This window comes from Epinephelus lanceolatus, chromosome 14, assembly GCF_041903045.1.
Source record: "Epinephelus lanceolatus isolate andai-2023 chromosome 14, ASM4190304v1, whole genome shotgun sequence".
Lineage (NCBI taxonomy): Eukaryota > Metazoa > Chordata > Actinopteri > Perciformes > Serranidae > Epinephelus > Epinephelus lanceolatus.
This window is the reverse complement of record NC_135747.1, coordinates 27,176,383-27,200,698: the sequence shown is the minus strand read 5'-3', so window position 1 is coordinate 27,200,698 and position 24,316 is coordinate 27,176,383. Positions and strand designations below refer to the sequence as shown.

Below are 24,316 nucleotides of genomic sequence, written 5' to 3'. Positions count from 1 at the left end.
GGGCAGCAGGCCAAGCAAAGCACCCCAGACATCCCTCTCCCCAGCAACGCTTTCCAGCTCCCACTTAGCGACTCCAAGGCATTCCCAGGCCAGATGAGATATGTAATCCCTCCAGGTCTACCCCAGGGTCTCCTACCAGTGGGACGTCCCTGGAACACCTCTAACGGGAGGTGCCCAGGGAGCATCCTAATCAGATGCCCGGACTACCTCAACTGGCCCCTTTCGACGAGACATTCTCACTCCCAACTCATGAAATATGGCAGCTTAGTCAGTGACCTTACGCCTAAAACTCTAAGTACCCCACTAGCATCAATTTTGGACACTCAGGGACAGCTTGTCAATTGCTGCTCACTACATGCATAATGTCTTTTCAAAATGAACTTCTGTATCTAAAGGAAACTTGGATTTCGTCACCAAAAACTACCATGGGTTTATGCAACATGACTACTTGGTAGGATTTAGAAAAAAGATTATGATTTGAGTTAAAATAAGTATGTTTGTTGTATAACTTAACTTATGTTAGTGTTAACAAGTATGTCACGAGATGTAAGAACAGCGGTCTCCTGGGGGAAAGTCCTGTGCTTCTTTGACCCATCAACCACCCTTCCCTTTCTCCAACTTTCTCACTCTTTTATCTGCAACATTGCTGCGGATGGGTTTATACTGAAGTCACTTGAAAGCCTGGTATATCTTATACAGACCCTAAAGGGTGCCTTGTAAGTCAGAATGAGACGCTGACAGCCACTGACCATCTGCTGTATTTGACACCCTGGGAATGGGAAAGAGCTGTTATGCAGTACATACATAAGCTACCTTGCGAATGTTTAAATCCAAAACCATCTCTCCTATGTCATGGGTTAATCTAAACTAATTTTTATATTACTGAATGTTGAAAATGTCTTGGCTTTGGTGTCAATTTTTTTAAAAACAGAATTCAACAATAAACAATGTTACAGCCTCGAGCTTTACAGAGGTTTAATGTAGTTCATTGTATTATGTGCTGTGGATTGCAAAGTTCATGGAGCATTACAATGGAACTGAAAATTTCCTTTGTGCTATATCCATGTCTATATTTAGTGTCAGTGAATATTATAATACACCCTGATAGATCATAAATTTAGCACTTTACAGACGAGTGTAACCATGGTAAAACATGGTTATACTTTTCACCACTCACACTTCCTAACAAGTGCTGTTGGTGGAACTAGGTCTGCTGGTTGTCATGGTAACCGCTCTATTCATGCCGGGTGATGTACGACTGCTTCCTGTTTGCTCTCCCCCTTGGACATTTCGGCTTAATCGCCTGGAAACAGGCCAAATATGAATTTATGATGCAAGTTTGGCAGCATGAACAAACTTTAAAACATCAATAAATTTAATGTACATACATATTTTGGGCTGTTCTTTAAGTGTCAAGGGCTTACACATGTTAATGTGGGTGAGTTGTAGTTGTGTAGCTCTGCCTTTGTCCGTGTTATCGTGGAAATACTGTCTTGACTTCAGCTGACTCACTTTCCTTTATGGATGTAGACGGATGTCTTCTTCAGCGCACACTGTATCTGACCAGCAGCTGTCAGCTTTTAGTTCTGAGGGTGAGGATCTGTCTGTCCCTGCAGACATATTTGACACATATACACACTCATTCACATACACACACACACTTTCCTTATGCTCCTGGTGCATCAATCCTACTCTCCCTTCAAGGGAAATGTAAAAGAGCTCCAAGCGATAGCCTCAGGGCATTACAAGGTGGCTAGAAAGACCTTTCATCCTGCCTTAAGCTCCGCCATAGCCAACATGCTAGTATGACTCCATCAGAAAACATGTGAGAAGCAAAATGATTTAAGAGGAATAATTCCCCTTAACATTGCAACACTGCTGAACAAACAGCCACTGGCCAAGCTCTCACTTTGACCACTCTCATGTGTAACTGCTGTGAAGGAATTTTCGATCATAAAAATGTTTGATTGTGTGTCTCATAAAAATGCTTAATTTGTGCGTTGACATGTAATTGATGTGAAAAACATTAGTGCCCTTAGCACTTAGCATGTTTCATATTGAGAGGCTCCTGCCTGTCTGGGAAATAAGATGTCGACCTTGTTGATGGAACACACATCCTTTGTCTGACTCATGTCTGGTGATGTAATGATAGGAGATTCTGAATGATGCAGGACAGACACTGTATCAGGCGGAAATTACTGCTCTGTACCAAGATACTAAGATTTTAGTATGTCTCTGTACATGCACATGTACGGTGCAGAAGGCTTCTCTGATATCAGATCTGAGTTACAGTTATACAGTTTATTCAAGTAAGAACAACTGCGGCTCACTGAGTTTATTTTATTATTCATCAAAAAGAGGACTGACGAGTTAAAGTTTTTCCACATCATCAGGCAAAATATAGATCGCACAATAGTTTTGGACTCGCGTTTTACTGATAACACACAGCGTACTGGCATAACAAAAAAAGTAGGAATTTGAGGTGAGAGAACACTTTCGAAATGAGTCAAAAAATGTGGGGACCGGACAGAACAGGGCACAGACAAAAATAAAGGACAAAAACATCACAATGTGATTTCTAACCATTTTTATAGTGTAGTTGCGGATAAGATGCACTGGGGGTGGCATTCTTTGATGCTCTGACCAATTGCTGTAGTATAAAGAGCAAGAAAGTCAGTTTAGTGTAGGTGGGAGTGGTGGTGGATGTGTCGAACAAACTCCACACTTTCACCCGGGAGCCCGCTGTTTGTGTCTCATGTGAAACCAACAGTCAGTTGGATTATTTAAATAATATGCTAGTGACATATGTCACATAACATATGTCACATAACAATGTATTTTTCTAAACCCAACCACATAATTTTGTTGCCTATATAAACCTAAAAGCCTACATTCTAAGTTTATTTTGAAAACTGTACACATTTAATGAGCAGAAACTGTACATTTCCCATGAAAACAAATTTATTTTGAAAAGGCACAATGCATGTGATGAGCAGAAGTTGACACACCGTCCCTTAGCATCCAAAACAACTTGTGGCAACCTCTGGGGCTGAAAGATGAAGCCAACATGGAAGTACCAAAAACTGCAGTTCATCAAATGGCCACTTGAGGCTGGCTCCAGAAGCCAGTCAGTCCCCATAGACACCCATGTTAAAATGCCCAACTTTACAGCAGAAATAAACATAACAAACTTGATAATTCCACCCTACATGACAACTGCACCTGTTTACGTTTTATTAACAGCATATAGTTACGCATAATTGAGGACAGGCTGCACTGAGTGACAGGCTGTCTGCTGATAGTGCCCTCAGCTTCTCAGTCAGATCCACCCCTCGCTCCTCCACAGTGACGGCCTCTTGCACAAATATGGTCACCAAGATTGTGAAGGCTGAAATGCCAAACTCAAGCCTTCAAAATAGGCTGATGTCACGAGAGAATGTGTTGCCGAGCAATCAGGGTGATATTTTGTCTTTAAGGTAGCGACTGGTTCATGTTTTTAGTCAACAAGATCATCCGGTGATTTGCAGACACTGATTAATATCCTCCTGTTGGTGAATGCATTGCTGATGTTGAACATGTTGCCCAGCCGCCACTGGTGGTTTGGGTGTTTGTGTGCAGTCAGAGAGCGAGCAGTGGAGCAGTAATTTACATTCAGTAATTTGGCAGAGGCTTTTGTTCAAAGTGACTTATGATAGGTGCTTTTAAACCCAGGGGACAAACTCAGGAACTCAAGGTCCAAGAGCTAAATGCCTTAAAAAATTGGAAGTGAAACCTCCAAAATAAACAGCTTAAAGTGTGTTCAGAGAGCTGCAGTACAAGTGCTTCTTTTCTTTTTTTCCCAGTTTAACAGACACACTAAATTGAATATGATTTATCAAAAGTCAGTGTCAGTTTTGGGTGTTAATTATTGTAGCATTTTGAGGATTGAACAGCAACTATTTTAATAACTTGTTAATCATTTAGGTTCACTAATGGCATTTGCTGGTTCTGGCTTCTTAAATATGAGGATTTGATGCTTTTCTTTTCGTTTTATAAGCTTGTTTATGAAATACTGTGGAGTTTGGGAGTGTTAACAGAAAGAACAATTTAAATAAGTCACCTTGGGTATGTTTTAGTATTTGCTGACATTTTACAATCTAATTGGAAAAGTAATCAACTGATTAGTTCATAATGGAAATAATCCTTAGTTATACCCTGAAACTAGTGACAACTTCTGTAGAGACTCAATAATGTAATCTGTAAGGTTCAATAGGGACAAGCCCATCAGAAAGGAGGAAGTGATACTAATCTTTCTGCTGACAGCTGCCTCAGAGGACACATCAACAAGACATACTGTGTTCTGAATAAGGGCAGCAACCTTCACTCGGTCTGGACCGGCTCACTGATACATAAACCCCTGTATAAGATGAGGCAAATCTTAATTATGAAACCTTGTGAGCAAATAAAACCAATCATCTGTTCTAGATGTTGGTGCTATACAGAAAATATATGTTCAGACAGTAGCAATTGTTTGCTACCAAGCTAATTTCACTTAGTCCCACACAGCAAAGTGGAACAAGTTTACCCCTTCTCTTTAGAGGTTACTGAAAGTCATTCTGGGAAATGTAAAAAATGAAAGTACAGCAGGAGGCAGGCAAGAAAATAAATTAGTCCACTTAATTTGAAAATAACTTCTGGCCTCCATTGAACATAACTAATTGATGCTATTTGTAATCTTCCTATGTGACGCGTTGCTTCTGGTCACCCTCTCTTGCTCTGACATCTGACCTGTTCCCATGAGGCTGCACTCCAATCACAGAAAAACAGGAAGAACATTGCCTCTGACAGCAGGCGTTACGAGTGGCCTCATGGGAAATGTAGTGCTGGCAATCTAAAGTGGGGTATGAGTCACCATCTGTCTCTCTCACTCAGTCATTACACAAGTGCTGCACATGCGTGTTTTGATGTGTGTGTGTGTGTTTGTCAGTATAAACTGTGATTGTATTTACTGGTTATTTGTCCTACATCTGTCTTGCAGTTTGAATCTATTACGTTTCTGATGACATGGGAAATTGTGAGTTGACCTTGCAAGGTGCTGGGAGAGTCTTGGATGTCACTCTGTCTTGTGTGTCTGGGAAGAGCCGACGGTGCTGGTAGCTGTTGACATACACATAGAGAGTACGCTACTGCAATACAGGCACACACACACACACACACACACACACTACCTCAAGGCTGAGACTGTCCTACTGTGTCTCTACTTGCCACCACGTTTAGGTATTCCAGGCAACGCTCATAGGGTATATTGACATTCCTGTCTCATTGCTTGCTCCATTGTGCATTCTGTGAGAGCTAAACCCCCCCATCTCTGTGTGTGTATGTGTGTGTGTGTGTGTGTGTGTGTGTGTGTGTGTGTCTCTCTCTCTCTCTCACTCTACAGAGCATCAGACTTATTATCCTCACTCACACTCAGCTTTGGAGAACAGCAAGACAACACATGCATCAAAACAGGCACACATGCAAACACACACACGCACACAAACAGCAATTACTGTACGCAGACAATATTTAAAAGATACCTCCGATGTTGTGAATGACCCTATTTATGTGACCGGTTTACAGATCTGTCAATACGTCGCTTAATCATGATGTCAGCCTCTCCTTCAAAAGGCTGAAGGTGGCGATTGGTGTCAGTACTTTTGAGTCCCGACCGATTAGGATTGAGAGATGACAGTCATGCTAATATGCTCACAATGGCAATGCTAACATGCTGATGTTATGAAGATATGTCTGCCTTGTTCACTATCCAGGTTTAGCATATTAGCATGCTAAAAAATACATTTACAGTGTTTGTACATTTAACTATTTACACATTTATGTTCACAATTATTATTTACATACTTAAATATTAAAATATTCACAGCAGCATTGTTAAAAACAGTAACAATAATTTTCTTGATCTGCCTCAGTAATTCTCACACACGTTGACCTCAGTCTAAGTCCTTCTAGCTTCTCATTGGTTAGTTAAGAGACATGTGACCCATAACAAAGAAGAGTAGTTACGAAATGTTGTTGTGAAGCTGCTGAAGTGTGAGAACAGTAAAGTGCCTAAGAGAATATCTGTCTCCATCCCGCTGTGTACTCTCAACAAGAGTGACCCAAACACAACACATCGAACCCTCACGTTACACTACTTTTTGTTTAAAAATGCGTAACTATTGCTAAGTTGACATCTAGCATTCACACTCTTCTGCATTTTGGAACCCCTTAAACAGACAATTTGAAACACTGATGATCCATTTTAGTTTTAAAACTCCGTGGTTGCGTTTTAGTGTGGATGGGTGAAAATGGAGACCTCAGAAAATGATGACACAGACACTGATGTCCACTTCTTGGTTGGGTCTTATAATTCATGGCATGTTAAGCCAAAAACAGAGTCTACAACCCCTTTGTGATTTTCAACCTTCTTGTGTGGGTACTTCCCCTGGTGCAGGTACTGCTCTAATATGTCGCTGCATTTGCTTTGCAACGACTCAGTCTGTTTTCCAATGCCTCGACCATTTTATAGTCATTATCAATAAAACAAAAACAAAACATACTGCAGTATTTTTTGTAGCTGGTCAGTACGGGCATCTAATGTACGTGAATGGTCATGAGTTTTGACCTAATGATGGTGCTTCATGAAACATCTTGGCAACACAAAATTTATCACAACTGATCCTGAGCAATCAAATGCAGACGTTGCGCTCGACTTTTTCGTCGCCGGTCATTTTGACCGACAGGGTCATAAAAATCCGGTCATAATCTATTTTTACCAGTCATTTAAATTTTCGCTTTTAAATGATAATAAAGATATTCAAAGACATTTAGTTTTCATTCGTTCGTTTTTAATAAATCCAACAAGCAAGTTATAAAGTGTGCATTAATAAGGACATGAACGAAAAGATGAACAGACATCCATACACCGCAGCGCTTCAGTTCGGCATCTGGTCTATTTTTCACGCGAGCCGCGAGCGCTTCTGTCAAGCTGGATAGAGCGGATCGTACCAAACAGGAAGTCGGACACAGAAAAGACGAGAGAATTCGGCCAATTTTCAAAATAAAATAACAACAGCATGCACGATGAACATGAGGAGGCAATACCATGTTTATAATTTAAAATAACACAACAGTGCATAACTGAACACATTTTTCAATACCCTAATCACTTCATTACAATTTTTATTTTGTGTCACCGAGCCTACAGACATAACTACATGAATAAAATGGTCAGAACAATATACCCTATTCATTCAGTGTTAATCCAACACGCTCAATACATGGATATGCAATGACAAACTGTCATTAACTTATTACATTATAAAAAACGATTAAAATACGGCCTTACCCATGTTTAAAATGACCTGTTGATGTGAAAAACGTGTACTGACGGGAACAGACGAGTGGAGTCGATGTTTAACCGGCGCAGAGAGCGCAGGAGAAATGCGCTGCCTGTGTGGACAGTCAAGCGCCTACGAATATACTCTCAGGACTTCTGCGGCACTAACGCATCTGGTGTGTCCAGGCAACAACGCTACATGAAGCAGATGAATGACTTTTTCTCTGCAGTGTGAAAACGGCAGCCACTTAAACCACTGACTGTGCACTCCGCCGCCAAGTGGGCAGGGGTGGTAATTGCAACTGGTCAAAATGACCGACAGCCTTCAGATTTTCCGGTCATTGTTGTAAAAAAAGGGTCAGTGACCGAGAATATCCGGTTAACGCGACCCCTGGTCCCAAAGCTGCTGAGATATTTCATTCCATACCAAAGTGGTGGACCAACACTGCAGCAGAGTAGGGGCGCCCTGAGGTTCCATTGATATATTCCTCTTGTTCTTGTATGGATGTGTCATAAAACAAGGATGCCCTCAGAGGTTCGGCTTACACTTTCCTTACACTTGTGATGTAAGGTGCTGTTTGTGATATTTTCTTTTTTTACAGTGGAGATTCAGCCCTCTGTATGGTGTGTACAATCTGTTGTAGCTTAACAGGATTGTGTTTCTTTATGGTGTCACCTTATGAAAAATAATAATGGAACAGGTGGCTTCCTGCATCAAGCTGAAACTTTTTTTTGTGATTAAGAAAATTTTTTGGCTGAAAAATGTTTAAATTGCCCTGTAAGACTGTATTCTATATACTGTATGTACACAACATACAGTCAGTAACCTTGGTTTAGCATTTCATACCCAAGCCCAACAGAATCAGTGGTGGGAATTAGAAGGCCTGAAACATGGTTATATACAGGTAGTTCATCTGCACCCTCTAACGTCAAACACCATTATTTTTAGAGTTTTGAATGGGTTTGAAGTATTTTTTTTTCTATATAGATTTTATTTCTGAGTTTTTAACACTTTAACAATACATAAACATGGACATAAGAAATACAGGACAGAAAAAAAGACAATGACAAAAACAAAAAAAAATATACCAAATTTCTTCAAGCTGTCGACAAGAAACCATGTCACTTAGCCATTTTGTAAAGCAAAGAGGGGAAGCAGATTTCCATTCTCACAAAATAACCCTTTTTGGTATCACAGTGAGAGAATCAGGGACTAACTGTTTGCTGTATATGTTACTATACAATTGAAAAATGTCCGCCCAGAAATTCCTGAGTTTGGGGCAAGACCAGACAAGCTGACCTGAGGTACCCTCACCTTATTTACACTTGTCACATGTAGAAGTAATTTTTGAGAAACAACTGGCATTTGTTTTGGAGGATAAACTGTCGTCGACCCAACAAGTCCTCCAAATTAAACGTCAAAATGTGTAACTTGTCCATGTCCTCTTGAACACCATACAGAAATGTTCCCTGAATTGTCACTCTTTCTGAGAGCACAGTCTTGTTTGGCAAGTGAAAAACATACTTTGGTTACAATTATGTAATTTGTAGTCATCTCAGTAGTACAACCTATTGTTGTTTGCCTAAGGATGTGGAGCTGCTGTTGCCCGGGTACAGTGCTGCGGTAACTGTTTAGAGTGATAGGAAGTAAATGCAATGATTCCTTATCACCAAATGCGTTGCCATAACACAGAAAAACAAGGATTTTTTTTAGCTCCATAAGAAAAAGCATGTATATAGTGCTAATTTAGATCTCAAGAGCTCTCACAATACTGCAGTCATACTCAAGTCCTTCTCTAGCTGTGTCCAATAATGAAAGTGGGACCCAGATAGAAAGTGACATAAAAACAAGCTTAATAATTTAATAATGGTCTGGGATCTATGGTCTCTTTGTGTTTGCTTATCTTCATCTAAGACAAGGGGTTGTGGCTCAGCTGCTGCTTGTTTATCTCCGTGCTGCAGGTGCTGTAAGGAAAGACACACAGGTAGACTAAATAAATATATCCCTTATATAATATATCCTTACAGCACAGGCCATAATCATTTAAAACAATTCCTTAATTATGTCTTTTGTCTGCAGGAAACAACACACATGATAATAATAAATATGGCTAATAAGGAGAAACAAAACAGAAAAAATTAAATATATAACGTTAAAAAATTGAAGTGGAAAGACTGAAATAGGAAGTAAGAGTCATGAGCATTACACACACTTTGTCATATAAACAGACCTTGTTTGTGTACACGCACATGCACACACACACACACACACACACACATTTGCACACCTTCAGGAGCTGGAAGCAATGCAGTTTACTCGCATCACACTGGCTTGTGATGTTGGTTTGTTTATGTGTGCCAAGGGAGTGATAACCTGCTACTGTAGCTAACATTTCTAAACAGCTCCAGCAGCAGCTCGCACTGAGGAAATGAATGGGCAGACTTCACCTGTGCTTGGTTGTTTGGCGGAGAGATGTGTTTGAGGCATCTGGTCTCTTTGTCAGCTAAAAACACTCATGGGTTTATTTATTTCGACCATGCTGCATCCTTATCCTCTTCTCTTCCACATCACACCTCTCTGTCAAAAGTTGGCATCTCAACCATCGGTGAGGAGACATGCAGTCTTTTCTTTTGAGTTGTTTTAACTCAATGGCACCTCGGGACGTCCCTCCTTTGCTCTGTGCTTGCTACATACTTGATAAGGCTGGTACAGTGAGAAGTGAAGTGAGAATTGAGCAACTACAGCTACTATTTGAAGTGTGATCCTGATGTTAAAACACCCTCAGTCAAGGACGTTTTACTTCAAATTTAATCAAGTGTCAAATTTTCAAACTGGATTTTGTCCCCACGTTTATTTCAAGCACTTATATCCAAGGAAAGCCAAAAGAGAGGGCCAGCTGTTTGAGAAAACAAGTTGAGCTTTGACTTTGTCCCTAAAGAAAAAGTTAGGATGGAGCTCTTGATGGGAGACATGGAGACATTTAGAAGGGAAGACACATGATAGCTGGCTTATCCTGCTTCACCTCTGACAACACCCAAAAAGTAGTCAAAATTAAATGGTCTAAGTCTGGAGCCTATCCCAGCTGACACTGGGTGAGAGGCAGGGTACACCCTGGACAGGTCGCCAGACTAGCACAGGGCTGACACATAGAGACAGATGCTCTCATTCACACCTATGGCCAATTTAGAGTCACCAGTTAACCTGCATGTCTTTGGACTGTGGGAGGAAGCTGGAGTACCTGGAGAAAACCCACACTGACACAGGGAGAACATGCAAAATCTGCATAGAAGGCCTACCCCATCACAGAGTTTGAAACCCCAACCCCAGGATCCTCTTGCTGTGAAGCGACCAGTGTTGGGTAAGGGTTACTTTAAAAGTAATCAAAGTACATTACTGCGTTACTTTCTAATAAAGTAAGGAGATACTTTACTGCGTTACTCCCTGAGAGAAGTAACTCAAGCACTTTTAAAGTATTTTTGAGTATTCTACATTTCCTATTGGGCAATGGACCACAGGGCGCTAAGCCTACATTTTTTTGTCTCCAAAATTAAAGTTACGGACCACTTGCCCTTCACTGAGATCCAATTCTCCCATCACAGCCGTCACTTTGACCAGTAGAAACACAGAACGATCTGCTGCCGTAGACAACTGTGTGACAACAACACCCCAACGTTTTTAATATTTCCTCTAGGGATGTTACCACACAGAGTAAAAGGGGGAAATGATGGTGTGAAACAGCAGAGGCACTTTGTCAACCCGCTGAGTTAACGTTACTGTCATTAGCATCAAGCTAGCAAACAATGGTACATCCTCACGGTCGGACATAAAGTAATAACATTAACAAATAGCGGCAGGGCTTTTACTCACCACAACTGCAGAGGCTCCCAGCTTCATTTGAAACAAACTACATTATAGACGGTCCGTTATTTATTAATCCCTCTGTCAATCAATCAATCAATCAATTTTATTTATAAAGCCCAATATCACAAATTACAATTTGCCTCACAGGGCTTTACAGCATACGACATCCCTCTGTCCTTATGACCCTCGCAGCGGATAAAGAAAAACTCCCCAAAAAAAACCCTTTAATGGAAAAAAAACAGTAGAAACCTCAGGAAGAGCAAGTGAGGAGGGATCCCTCTTCCAGGACGGACAGACGTGCAATAGATGTCGTACAGGACAGATCAGCATAATAAATTAACAGTAATCCGCATGACACAATGAGACAGAGAGAGAGACAGAGAGAGAGATAGAGAGAGAGAGAGACAGAGAGAGAGACAGAGAGAGAGATAGAGAGAGAGAGAGACAGAGAGAGAGACAGAGAGAGAGATGCAGGTAATAACAGTAGCTTACAACAACATTATTGAAAGTAATAATATTATAGTTATAGTTCTGGCTACTGTGGTACAATATGTTGAAAGTATGTATTAATATCTGGCAGTATACATGTGTGACAATGTGTATAATAACAGTAGAAGCAGGAGGCATCTGGCAGGACCACAGCAGCAGCACAACCACACACGTCACGCTGTCCAGGCACCACTGCGATATGAGTTAATCTGAGAGACAGTGGAGCACAAAGGCTCCGGAGAAGAAGCCGAGTTAGTGACATCCAGAATGGCCGAGTTAGCAAGATGCAGTAATAGAATACGAGAGAGAGAGAGAGAAGGAGAGAAGGTGCCCGGTGTATTATAGGGGGGTCCTCCGGCAGACTAGGCCTAAGTCAGCCTAACTAGGGGCTGGTACAGGGCAAGCCTGAGCCAGCCCTAACTATAAGCTTATAAGCTGTGTGTTTATATATTTACTTTTTATCTGCTCCTCAACACTTGTTTCAAATTAAAAGCCCCTTATAACCTCGGCTGAGAGAATCCCTCCATTTTCTAAATAGACTTTTATTCTGAAACATTTGTCAGAACTTCCTGTGGAAGATAGAGTAACTTGATAGTTTACATGTGGCGCTTCGAATGTAGCTCCTGCCATCTGCTGACGCTTTTAGGTGACTACAACAACATGTCGGCTGGCACATGAACAGACACAGTTCTGGCAGTGACTCAAATAATAGTCAAAGTAATAAAAATAGGACAAGAATAACCCGATGACATCACACACGCCGTAAAAGACGACCGGGGATAATTGGTGAGTACCAGTGTGTAGCGTGTACCAGGCATAATGCAAGTCCTGAGTCTGAAATATCTCTATCAGCGAGTCCACTCCACCTATTTAGACTCCACCATAGACAACGGCAGCATTTCTCCGACCACGTAGCGAGCCACAAGCTCCGTGGCTTCTTTCAGACTGATAGGTTTAATGTTATCTCCGTTATTAGAACCAAACGACAGCCGTTGCTGTTTCGGAGCTGAAGGACCAGCATTCTAAAAGTAACGGAAGTAACTGATGTCTTGTTTGAAAATGTACTTAAGTATTTGATTACTCAAACAGCAAACTAACGCGTTAGGTTACTCGTTACTGCAAAAAGTAATCAAAGTACTCTAACGCGTTACTTTGTATTGTTGTATACCCAACTCTGGTAGGAAGATAGCAAGTCAGTTAATCATCCATCTTTTAAGTTGTTATGTATTCAGTCTTATCTGAAGTGCACAGCTGATATTTTACATGAAGTAACAGAAGTGCATAGTTAATGTATTCAGTGTGGACAGAGAGCTCTGATAACATTCAATGTGACGCAATAGTCTGACACTTGTATGCTATTAGGACACGTGCGAATTTGTTCCACTCAGGCGTGGCTGCTGAGTCAAGTGCCACACCTGGTAAATTTGGTATACTGATCCGATCTGGCTCCTAATATCAAACTGGTTTGAACATTGGTACGCCGGCCCAAACTTAGTCTACAATACTAATATAAGTCTGTTAAATACTCACTGTGTGTTTTTTCTTCTTTTTTTTTGGAAGTGGAATATTACTACAACCCCTGAATCCCCCCCCCCCCAAAATATTGAGGATTCCCCAAAAACACAAAATTTGGAGGCTGTATATTGTCTGCGTTGTATAACATTAATGTGTCAGTAATCACATTCTACAATGTGTTAATATTTAGGTGTTAATATTTCACATTGCATGTCACCCTCTTAATCATAGGTCAAGCTAGGGGTCGGTGATATATTGATTATACTTGATGTATCACAGTGTGTTCCATGTGGGATGTGTAAAATGACTTTATCATGAATGTCAAGTATAAATTGTCATCTCATCTCAGACTCCTTCGCCCATCCAAACCACTCTCGCCTGGCTGATAGAGTGAGCAGGCGATATGTGTGTGGTTTTGCTCCAGACCACCACTTTTCCAGCTCACAGTGAATAAATCCTCACGTTTAAAGGTGCTGCGTTAACAGTTCAACTTTTTGCTAATTGCTAACATCTGATAGTTTCCTGGAGGCTTCAAGTTTAGAGCAAAAACACCAACACTGCTGGCCTGATGCTTCAAAATAAGAGCACCAGTGGTTACGTTTCAATTTTTAAAATGTATTAACAATATTTTAAAATACTCTGAACTTTATTCAGAGTATTTTATTTAATTTCATTTTAACAGCACCATATTTAACTTTCTTATGACAGTAGCGACATAATTTGAATTGAGTGTAACTGTAGTTTCTTGATTAGTTTTGTATTTTAGTAGTCTACAGTAGTTTAGAGGAGATTTTAAAATGTTGCGATATAGCCTAAAAATATTGCAATATTATTTTTTAAGCTATATAACCCTAAAGGTCAAGCCTTCATCTATCATGTTCATACAAGAAGTAAATAAATCTAAACCACATATAATGGCTTCTGTATGTAGTCATGTAAACATGCACACACACACGTGCTCATACACACACACACATACACACACAGGCCTACTAAACTACATTAAGCGATTCAGCATTGATCAGAACCCCAGAGAGCGGACCTCTTAGCACTTTTATTAATAATTGATACAGGCCAGGAGAGCACTGGGGCGCTCATCTTTACTTAGCATATTAAGGTAGGAACCTTTTTCTTCAAGGCTTAGAGGCAGAAGCCACTTATGGGAGGTTTGTGGCTACTGCGTTCGCATGCTGATGACATTTAGCTGAGCGCGGAGTCAGGGGACTTTATTTAGATGATGGAGACATTAAGACATGGCTGTAAGCTGGCAGACCAAAGTCATAATATCAAACCCAATAATGTGGATAAGTGGAACGAATCCCCAAGAGACGTGCTTGTTTGCTCTATTATCATACACATTTGTCATCGCTGCATCTTGTACAGAGGAAGTCCCAGAATAAGCTCCAGTAAAGAGGAAAATAACTCCACACCAGTGCCTGTGTGTTATTTCTTAAACTGATAGAGGGATTTCACACCCTGCTTGTTATTTAAAAATCGACTTATCTATGCTGTGCATGTCAGTCGGGTAAAGCTGAACATAGATTGAGAGAGTCTGCAGATACCTTTAATGATTTGTTCCTGTTTTGATATCTCCAAGGTGTTAAGTTACACGCATATCTTTCCATTGTGAGAAAGGATGGGAGGTAAATGAGAGGAGAAGTGAGGCCTGCTGGTGTTTATGCTCCAGCATGCTGTTCAGCAGGCCTGTAGAGCTGCCAGGCAGAGAGACAGCGGTGGAGGTGTTGGGGGGGGAGGGGGGGGCAGTAGTCACATACAGATGACACAATCCGCTGTGATGCCACAAAGCTGACACTGGCAGAGACCAGCGAGAAGGCAGGCGATACACATCCTGGCATTTCTGTGTTATGTAACCACTTGTACACTGTGGAACATTTAAGGCCATGGTGCACCTGAGGCAGCAGACGCACGTGTTTTCACACACCCTAAATGTTTTTGGTGGGCCAGTGCAGTATCATATGTCATGTGTCATATGAAAGCATGGCGTGGTTGCTGTTGGCGTGACTCAGCACCACATACTATGTATCACAGTCCTGCATGATTATCACCTGGAGCTCAGACATTTCAGTCACAAGTCCACACATTTTTTTCCACTAAATTTTTTTCTAAATCTACGAACAAACCAGAGCAGACCTTGACTTCGAGTCACAAATTCAGATGAGAGAAAATTAATTCAGTGACCAGTGATTTAGCAGGTATTATAGATATAACGGCCTGGATGTCACAGAATTTTTTCCCGCTCAACAAGGATAAAAAGAAGTACATGGTCCAAAGCCTCAGACAGAAACTGGACTCCAAACTAAATACAAAAGGTCTCAGCAGGAGCAAAGAAGCAAGAAATCTAGCAGTGATTTTTGATTCTGATTTCAATTTCAAGGTTCAAGGTACTGGGTGTCACAAAAATGGCATTTTATCATTTGAAGAACATCTTCAAAGTGAGGCTATTTCTCTCTCTGAGCCACACACACACACTGATGTACGCTTTTATAACTAGCAGGTTTGACTATTGTTACGCTCCTCTAACAATAAATCAGCTGAAATGAATTCAAGATTCTGCTGCATGAGTGCTAAGACTCAAAGGAGAGCGCACATTACAGCTATTTTAAAGTCTTTACTTGTTACCTGTTTAATATTGATTTTTAAGTTATTTTATTAGTTAAGGCTAAGGCTATACCTGGCTGCCTGTCAGAAATGCTTTTTAAGAACCAGGCAGGCCTCTCAGATCCCTGGGGTTTGAGCTTTTAACTGTGCCACAAAGCAGAACAATACATTTGGCAATGCTGCTTTCAGCCATTATAATCCAAGTTGCTAAAACAATCTTCTCTACTCTCTACTACTACTTCTCTACTCATCTCAGAGTAGCTATAGGTCAGAATCAAACCTGGGCAGCTTCAAGAAGGACTCACAGGACTACCATTTTTAACATCTTTTTTTTTTATCGATGGTGCTCTATAAAGACAGTTTGATTGATTTATTGATTATGCAAAAGCTGAATTACAATATTGTGAACAAAATGTAGCAAAGACTGCTAGCAAGTTCAGGCAGCCCAACTCAATTCAACCGCTGAACTCTACAACGGTTCGTATGATATCTAACAAAATGAACGCCTTACGAGTGAAGTAAAGATGCGTAGGTTAGATTTAGGAAAAGAAACATGGTGACGACAAACCTTAAAACAATTTAAAGTTAATTTTGTTTCACACAGTTCCAAACACCGGTGTCCTTGGGGAAGGTCCTGCATTGTTTGGCCCATCCACCACCCCAGCCTGCCTTCTTACATGGACTTTCTCCCTTTATACTACTCCTGTTAGCACACTGGTCATGTAATTGCAGCCTTCCCGATTACATAGAGTATACACAAATTACTGGCTCATAATGAAGTGGGTTGTATGAGGTGTGGTGTTATTATTAATTTTCGTAGGTATACGTATGAACAGTGCATGAGAACCACCTGCTCTGCAACATACAGTATATCGAATGCACTCTTTGTATCATGGCAGTGTACTTAACCCATCAGTGCTCTGCTTCCTCTTCTGCTGCATACCTACTGCCTACAGCATTTGAAAATCACTCCAGCATCCACCTGTAGGCTCTGAGTCCACCTTTACCCTGAAGATAGCATAGTTGCTGTCCATTTCCTGGTGTGCTGAGCTTAAGGTTTCCTTGTGAAGCGCAACAAGGTCAGAGCCCTAATGCTGTACCAAGCAACATCCAGGGCTAAAAAAAATGAAGCAAACACCAAAGTGCGAAAAGCTGCAGTTCTTTGAACGGCCACTAGAGGTTGGCACCAGAAGCCAGTCAATCTCCTCAGACCTCCATGTTAAAATGCCTGGCAGAAATAAACATGTTTACAGCCAGGTGCAAAAAAGGTTTTAGTCGCAGTTGGTCTCAACTGCACATGGGGTGAATTTATATACAACTCATCTGTTAACATTTTATTAAGACTTAATGTTACACACAATTAAGGGTGGGCCACCTTGAGACAGGCTGTCTGCCGATAGACAGTGTTCACATACAGTCCATTCCATGTGAGTCAGCTGACTGAAATATGTAATATAATAACAGTATACACTGTAGTTATCTGTACTTCAAACTAGTCACCAGATATGAGGGAAAGGTAACAGCCCAGACCATTTAACTTCATTTCATTCATGCATCCCACAGGGTTGAAACGCAGGTGAAAGCACTGCTGATGCTTCAAATCTCCTGTCTGCAGTGCACCATATTCAAAATGACACATTCAAAAAAGTATTGCTTCCAGTGGCCCTTTGGATCAGCTTTTTTATGTAACCCTTAGAGGGCTTTACAATCTGTAAACAGGTATCAAGCCTTGAAAAGAGCAAATTGCTTATGAAACAGTTCGGATGAGTCTAAGCAGTTGTGACACGGGTTTATGTGTTTCAACAGACTGTTAAAAGCAGGAGCCTGGCAATGTCAACACTGTGATTGAATCCATTCAACATTATGTCAGTATGGTACAAAGGGACTTACTACATTTTGCATGAGTTAATTGTGCCTTCCTAAGCATCATTTGCCTGCTTGATGGAACGCAGCAGACAAAGAGTGTCCTCAGACCACAGCCGCTGCCCACATAACACACTCATCACTAAGAAAGCAAAGAGCTCACAGCAGTGCAGGAGTCATTGTGCACCCCCCATGACAACACAGATCCTCGTACATCCTCTTCTGACGCTTACATTGCTTGCCGTGTGTACGAGTGTGCTCAGCCTGTTTATTCATGCATGTGCATGCACGCATGTGTATGCACACCCTTTTGTGCATAGTATGCGGGGGAGGAAGAGGAGGTGTCAAGCACACAGTGGTATCCAGGAAAAGATTGTTCTGTTCTTGTAGATGTGTGTGGGAGGACACTGTGGAGTGGGGTCATCTGGGACCATGGATTCTCAGGGAATTAAAGAATTACTTACTCTGTTTTCAATTTAAATGCAAATGTTGTGAATGTGAGCTTCTAGGAGAGTGCAGAGACACCAGGAGTGGCGAGGAAAGCGGGCTGTGTACTGTATGTGTGCACAGGGATGTTTAGAGGCCTGAGTATATTAACCATGATTAGTTGTTGTCAGTAAAGATCTCCAAGGGCAGGACCTGGTGGGATCATTACAGCTGCCAGAGAGTGACCTGAAGAAGGTCAGCACACTCGTTGTGCCAGCTACAGCAAGCGCAGGTTTCTTACATTTTCCAAAGCTGTTGATTACTGTCCATTCATAATGTCACGGTAACTCTGTTAGCCACAAGTCCGGCCTCTGCAGCCAGTGGAGGACAAAGCATATGTCCGCTCTTTATAAAAGCCTGCCCTGCTTTCATAAATTCCCAGGAGTAACTCTTACAGACTGATTTACATAATGGAAAAGAACAGAGTCATTGAAGATTGTGAGTCTACAGAAATATGCTCCAAATTTTCAGTTCCATAAAAAATATTGTCATGGCTCAGCAAACTGTGTCTCCACACTCAGATACTACTCTTTCACACAGGATCTATCATACTTACACACTTTATTTGTAGGACTGTAAGCAGTGGCAAATTAGAGGGACTGAATGAGCAATAACACATGAGAGAACATGAAAGAGAAGGAAAGCGGTTAAAAAAAAAGCTCTGAAATTGGGAAAAGAAGGAGTAGTAGTCAAGGTCAGTTAAAAAAAGAAAAAGAAAAACAAATGTGGGTGAGTGCAATACTGGGAGATCACTGGAATAAAAGAGATTAATTGGTTGCCAAATGTACAGTCTATCACCAACAGATGGTTCATCTCACTGGGATTATTTGCAGCAGCACATAATCATAGCCCCACAGGTAGCATAGCATCCCGGCTAAACTCAGTACTTAATTTCTAAAGAGAACATTACAGGGCTTAATGACTAAGCAAACCTTTACAGCCTTTACATGAATAATCAAATCAAATCTCAGTTATTTCTTAAAGGTCACATTCATTCATCAGTGTTTTACTCACATGGATTTGGGGATTTTACAAGATGTCTTTGGGATAATTTTATACACATTATTTCAAATGCAGCTTAGTGTGTCCTGTTTCTTTGGAAACTATGGGTTCTTGGCTTGAGTTTAAAATAAAGTTTATTCATTTGAACAAATTTTGTCCACACAAATGCTTGCAGTGATTGACCCACCGGCAGGTCAGTGTGGCTGAACATTTTACAGCCAAGTCACTAATAAAATGCTGGCATTGTACATTTCTGTGAATATGTTATGTTGCGCACTTATGATGTAGCTCAGATTGCACGCATATGAAATGACTTTCTCATCAGGACAGGAAGGGATGGTGGATATTGCCATCTAAGCAAGACAGCTATATGTTAGACTATTTTTTAAGGACAGGTCAGGACATTTCCAGATGCTTTTCTAGTGATCGACCAGGTATTTTAAGCCAAACATGATGTTTTCCTCACCTTAACCAAGTGGTTTTTGTACCTAAACCTAATCACACGGTAACAACAGTGTTAAATAAGTGTTAAATAATAAAACTGAAAAGTGAAACATAAAGAAACGAAAAGTTTTAACATATCAGCTACCTATGAAACATACAAATGTAACATATCCACGGTTTGCAAAAATATACCATGACATGTATTCTAGCAATTAGGTTGTAAGTCAACATGAATATTTTTGAGCATGGAAGAAAAGAAGGCAGGCACATACTGTTAATGGTAAATTGAAGGCAGTATTGCCTGCAGCTAAAGCCTGGTATTCCTTTGCACCACAGAGCACCATCGTTGTTGAAAAACCTATTTAACGCACACCAAAGAGCCACACTGTTGCACTGTGAAAGCTTCCTTTGTTACCAAAAACATGAGCGCATGTACACTGTCCTGCTACTAAAAATAGTCCCCAACAAATGCACTATTTACTTCTGTTTGAGTAACATGTGCCGAGCACTACAGGTTGTTCATTTTCCATGATTGCTTATCTTGTTAGGGGTCGTGATGGGGCTGTAGCCTATCCCAGCTGATACTGGGCGAGAGTCGGGGTCTGACACGTAGAGACAGACAATCATTCACACAATTTAGAGTCACCAATTTGCCTGCATGTCTTTGGACTGTGGGAGGAAGCCAGAGTACCCGGAGAAAACCCACGCTGACACGGGGAGAACATGCAAACTCCACACAGAGCAGCTCCTCCACCCCTGGGTCGAACCAGGAACCCTCTTTCTTTGAGGCCACAATGCTAACCACTGCACCACCATGCTGCCCCAGCCTTGTTATATATGCCCTATACAATAAAATGAAAGTATATACGGTATCTCGACCTGTATTTAAAGATTTATGTCCTCAATAGTGATGAATTGGCTTGGGGCTGAAAGCCACAGACGCAGTGAGTCAGAAAACATGGAGAGACGGACTTATGCACTGTTGGTTTTTGTCTTCTCACAGGATTTGTTAACAAATACAAATACAAAATGCTGCACCCAATTTTGGAATGAAAATTGTCACGTGACCTGATGTGTGATCCTGCAGACAGCCAAGTGCTAACCCCTATTCTTGGAAGATATATGTGAAAGGGCCCCAAGCTCGTGCAATGTCCACCTGACCAGACCTTGAACAGTGGAGAGATATAGGCTATCAATTATTGAAGCCAGATATGGGTTATCTATTATTGCTGCGCACAGAAAAGAATGTTGCACTTTCATCACCGCAGACAGTTGAATGTTCCTCATTAAGCAAGCCCTCCATGAGTGGGTGACAGTGATTAGTGCTGAAGAGGACACATATACTTGATGAGGCTGAAGTGTAGTATTAGCCTTTGTTACATGGAGCTTGTGTTTGGAAGTGGAGCAGAGTGCACCAAGAGTTCCTGTGTTCTCTCCTCCTCACAATGGAGGCAGCAGAGTGGAAAATCTCTGGATTATGAAGAGCCTGACCCAGGGAAATGCACACATGCGCACACACATACAAACACACATAGACACACACACACACCGGTACACACATGCTCCACTCACCCCATTTATGTAAAACTCTGTGCACCTGTGCTGTACACACAACATAGTGCTCATGGGTATTGCAGGTATTGCCGTGTTACTATTATGGGAAACTGCTGCTGCCCCTAAGCTCCTCTCCTCCCTTATGCTCTCCTCTCATCCTCTCATATATCAACTCCCCTAAGCAGTGGTGAGCAGGGCCCCCAGGCTCGCTCTCTCCCAGCCAATGACGCTATTAGATGGTCCATTTTGTTATCACAGCTCAATGGAATTACAGCCATGTTCCTGTCTCAGATAAATATTGGATGTGACGAAGGAAGCTTTGGAACACCACGGTGCACCTTCCTCTGCCACCCTCGCCCATTTTCTCTGAATGTGAGTGTAAAATACGTGTTCTGATACACATGACACCATGGTGTAGATCGATGATATGAAATGATAGGCGAGGTGGTATGAGTAGGCCCTTGAGTTGTAATGAGCCAGCAGGTAATGGGACGCAGCCATGTTCCTACACAGCCTCTTGTAATGGGATATATAGCCCAGATTAATGGACCTGTCATTGCTCGGTCTGAACGTATGGTCCACACTCACCTGAGAAGTTCACTTCAGAATATTTTCCAGCAGATAAGCAAAAAAATCCCTAAGCATCATTCAGATGTTTTTGTTTTATAATTTCCTGCTTTCCTGCTTGCTGCTAATCAACACTTAATATTTTGTTTTATCCTGACTTATCTTCAAAGTTACTGTTTTGGGAAAAGGCATGTGTTGTGTTTGACCAAAAAAGGGTAATACCACCTAAATAAAAAATCCCCCTTTATTATTGCCATGGTGTAGGACAGTTTCATCAAAGACAGAAACCGGAGAGGTAAGTCTTAAACTTGTGATGTCATCAAGTATAAAGTCTGGAGCTGCTCCATAGACAATGGATGGGAAATTGATTCTGTGTACACACAGAATGTTTGCTGCCTTTTTTTATAACCAAATGAGCTTTATTTTGTTATAGTCTTCTCAGTAGAGAAAATGTATCCATATACAACTGACATTATACTTTATGACATCACAAATTTGAGTTTTAGCTCTCTAGTTTTTGGATTTGGGAGAGTAGTTTATGTTTACTTATAATTTTGGACTGTCTTAGACCATAGAAATAACATGGATGAATTTTGAAAATGGGCATAGTTGCCCTTTAAGTTAGTGTTGCTGTGGCTGTTCACTTTTTTACTCTGCCTCTGCCAGTATGCGTTTTATAATGATAGTGGTGGTCAGTTCACTCTAAATTTGTACTCTTTTTTGTTAACCATGGGTCTTTGATTTAGGAAAGAAATTTGACAAATGGAGGGTTTCAAGTTCAGAGATGACTATTTCAACCCAGGCTCAATCTGAAGTCTTCGAAATCTGTTGCTTTCGCAATGAATTGCGGCATCAGACGCCATCCTTCAGTGTTGGTATGATACGTGGCCAGTTGCTGTTATAGATTATTGGCACTCTGTGGTGTCAGAGGAGCATGATCGAAAGTTAAGGCGATGAAAGTTCAAGCAGGGCGGGTGTCGGGTGGTGGATGGGTCCAGCAAACATCGACTTTCACCCAGGAGAGCGGTGTTCTTGTCCCGTAAGATTATAAAGCCAAACCCCATTCTTTTTTCCTAAACTCATGTGCGTTAGTTGAAGGCAAAAAAATGCAAATGTTTTTTACCAATCGACTTTATTTTGAAAGAGACTGTATGTAAACTGTAAATTTCCTGTGAGAACGGAGGCGTATTTTGAAAGAAGACAATGCATGTAACAGGCAGAACTTGACACGGTGTCCCAGTGCATCAACATCCAACGCACCCAGGGTATCTTTCACATCGTACCTGGACGTGGACCAAACGTCGCTATGTGATGAGGTCGGAGTGAGAATGTGTTGGCAGAGTTTAGTTATAGCTAAATAACATTTGGTTGGTTGAAAACTCTCAACTTGATTTTTGTATGTTTCTAGCTGATTCATATGCGAGTAAGCCCAAAGAAAAAGGGTCTTAATATGCATTTGATGGCTAATCTCTGTGTAATGATGATGCAAAAAGGCTAAAGCTTAATGGCCGCACGTGAAAGTATTTTCACTACGTGATAAATCATATATAAGACATGGTGATAAAGAAGCAGCTTGTTAGCCTGGTTAGCTACACTATTAAGGAAACATGAGTAAACTTCCCCAAATCCAACACAGAGCAGGGCTAATGTTATTCTAAAGACTAATTTGTTTAGTAGCATCTGGTCAGGGCTTTTTCCACTGTCACTGTGACCACACGATAATATAGTTAGCTAATGACATGCTAACTCTTAGCCTTGGAAGTGATGCTAAGTTACTAATGGAGGTAGATGACCTTGTCAACTAGTCATGCTAACAATGGAGGTTTGCAGTAGAGTTGGTAAATACAGTGTTTAATCCTTTCCTTATGCTAATTTCGCTGTTACATGTTTGTTTTTGGAGAGGTAAAAAAAAGAGCACCATGCACACTGCTTCAGCACCTTTAGAAATCCAAAGCTTGACAGGCCTACTGTGCCTAGTTACAGTTGCTCAGCTATGATTGGGTAATTTGAAGAGGAAGGCTTTAGTAAACAGTCTGTTACTTTGTGTTATTCTGAAATGTTAGCTTTTCATTCATAGCTGTTTGTGCTTTTCTTGTTTTCCTATTGGAGCAGTACTGTTGTCCACCTGGGTTGATAAGTTTACGGTGGTCATGGATACACACTGAGCATGCATTTGTGTGCATATCTTCGAAGGCCTTGAATGCTTAACTGGATCCTGATAATATTCTCCAAGCTATCATTATAATTCAGTGTAAATGTGATGCCTCTCCCTGCAGTAGGCCTACCAGCAGTGTGGGGGCTGCTCTGTTCTGCTCTCCTCTGCTTGCACAAACTCTCATTCTATCCATGATACAGAGCTGCAGCTTATTCTGGCAGCAGCAATCAGATTAATAAGTAAACAAGCTAGTAATTGTCCTCAATGAAATATTCAAATGATACGGCTGTTTACTAAAAGGACACTCATCCTGGAATTTCAAGCATTAACCACCCATGATGATATGACATGTCATTACAAGTACCATCTCTCTCTGTGACTGCCTCCCTCCCTCTCACCTCAA

The 24,316-nt window shown here is 41.1% G+C and overlaps 1 protein-coding gene across 1 annotated transcript in view; it reads left to right on the top strand.

The window, feature by feature from the left end:
* nalf1b (NALCN channel auxiliary factor 1b) overlaps positions 1-24,316 on the top strand; it is a 108,526-nt gene that overhangs the window by 58,608 nt on the left and 25,602 nt on the right. The window lies entirely within an intron of this gene.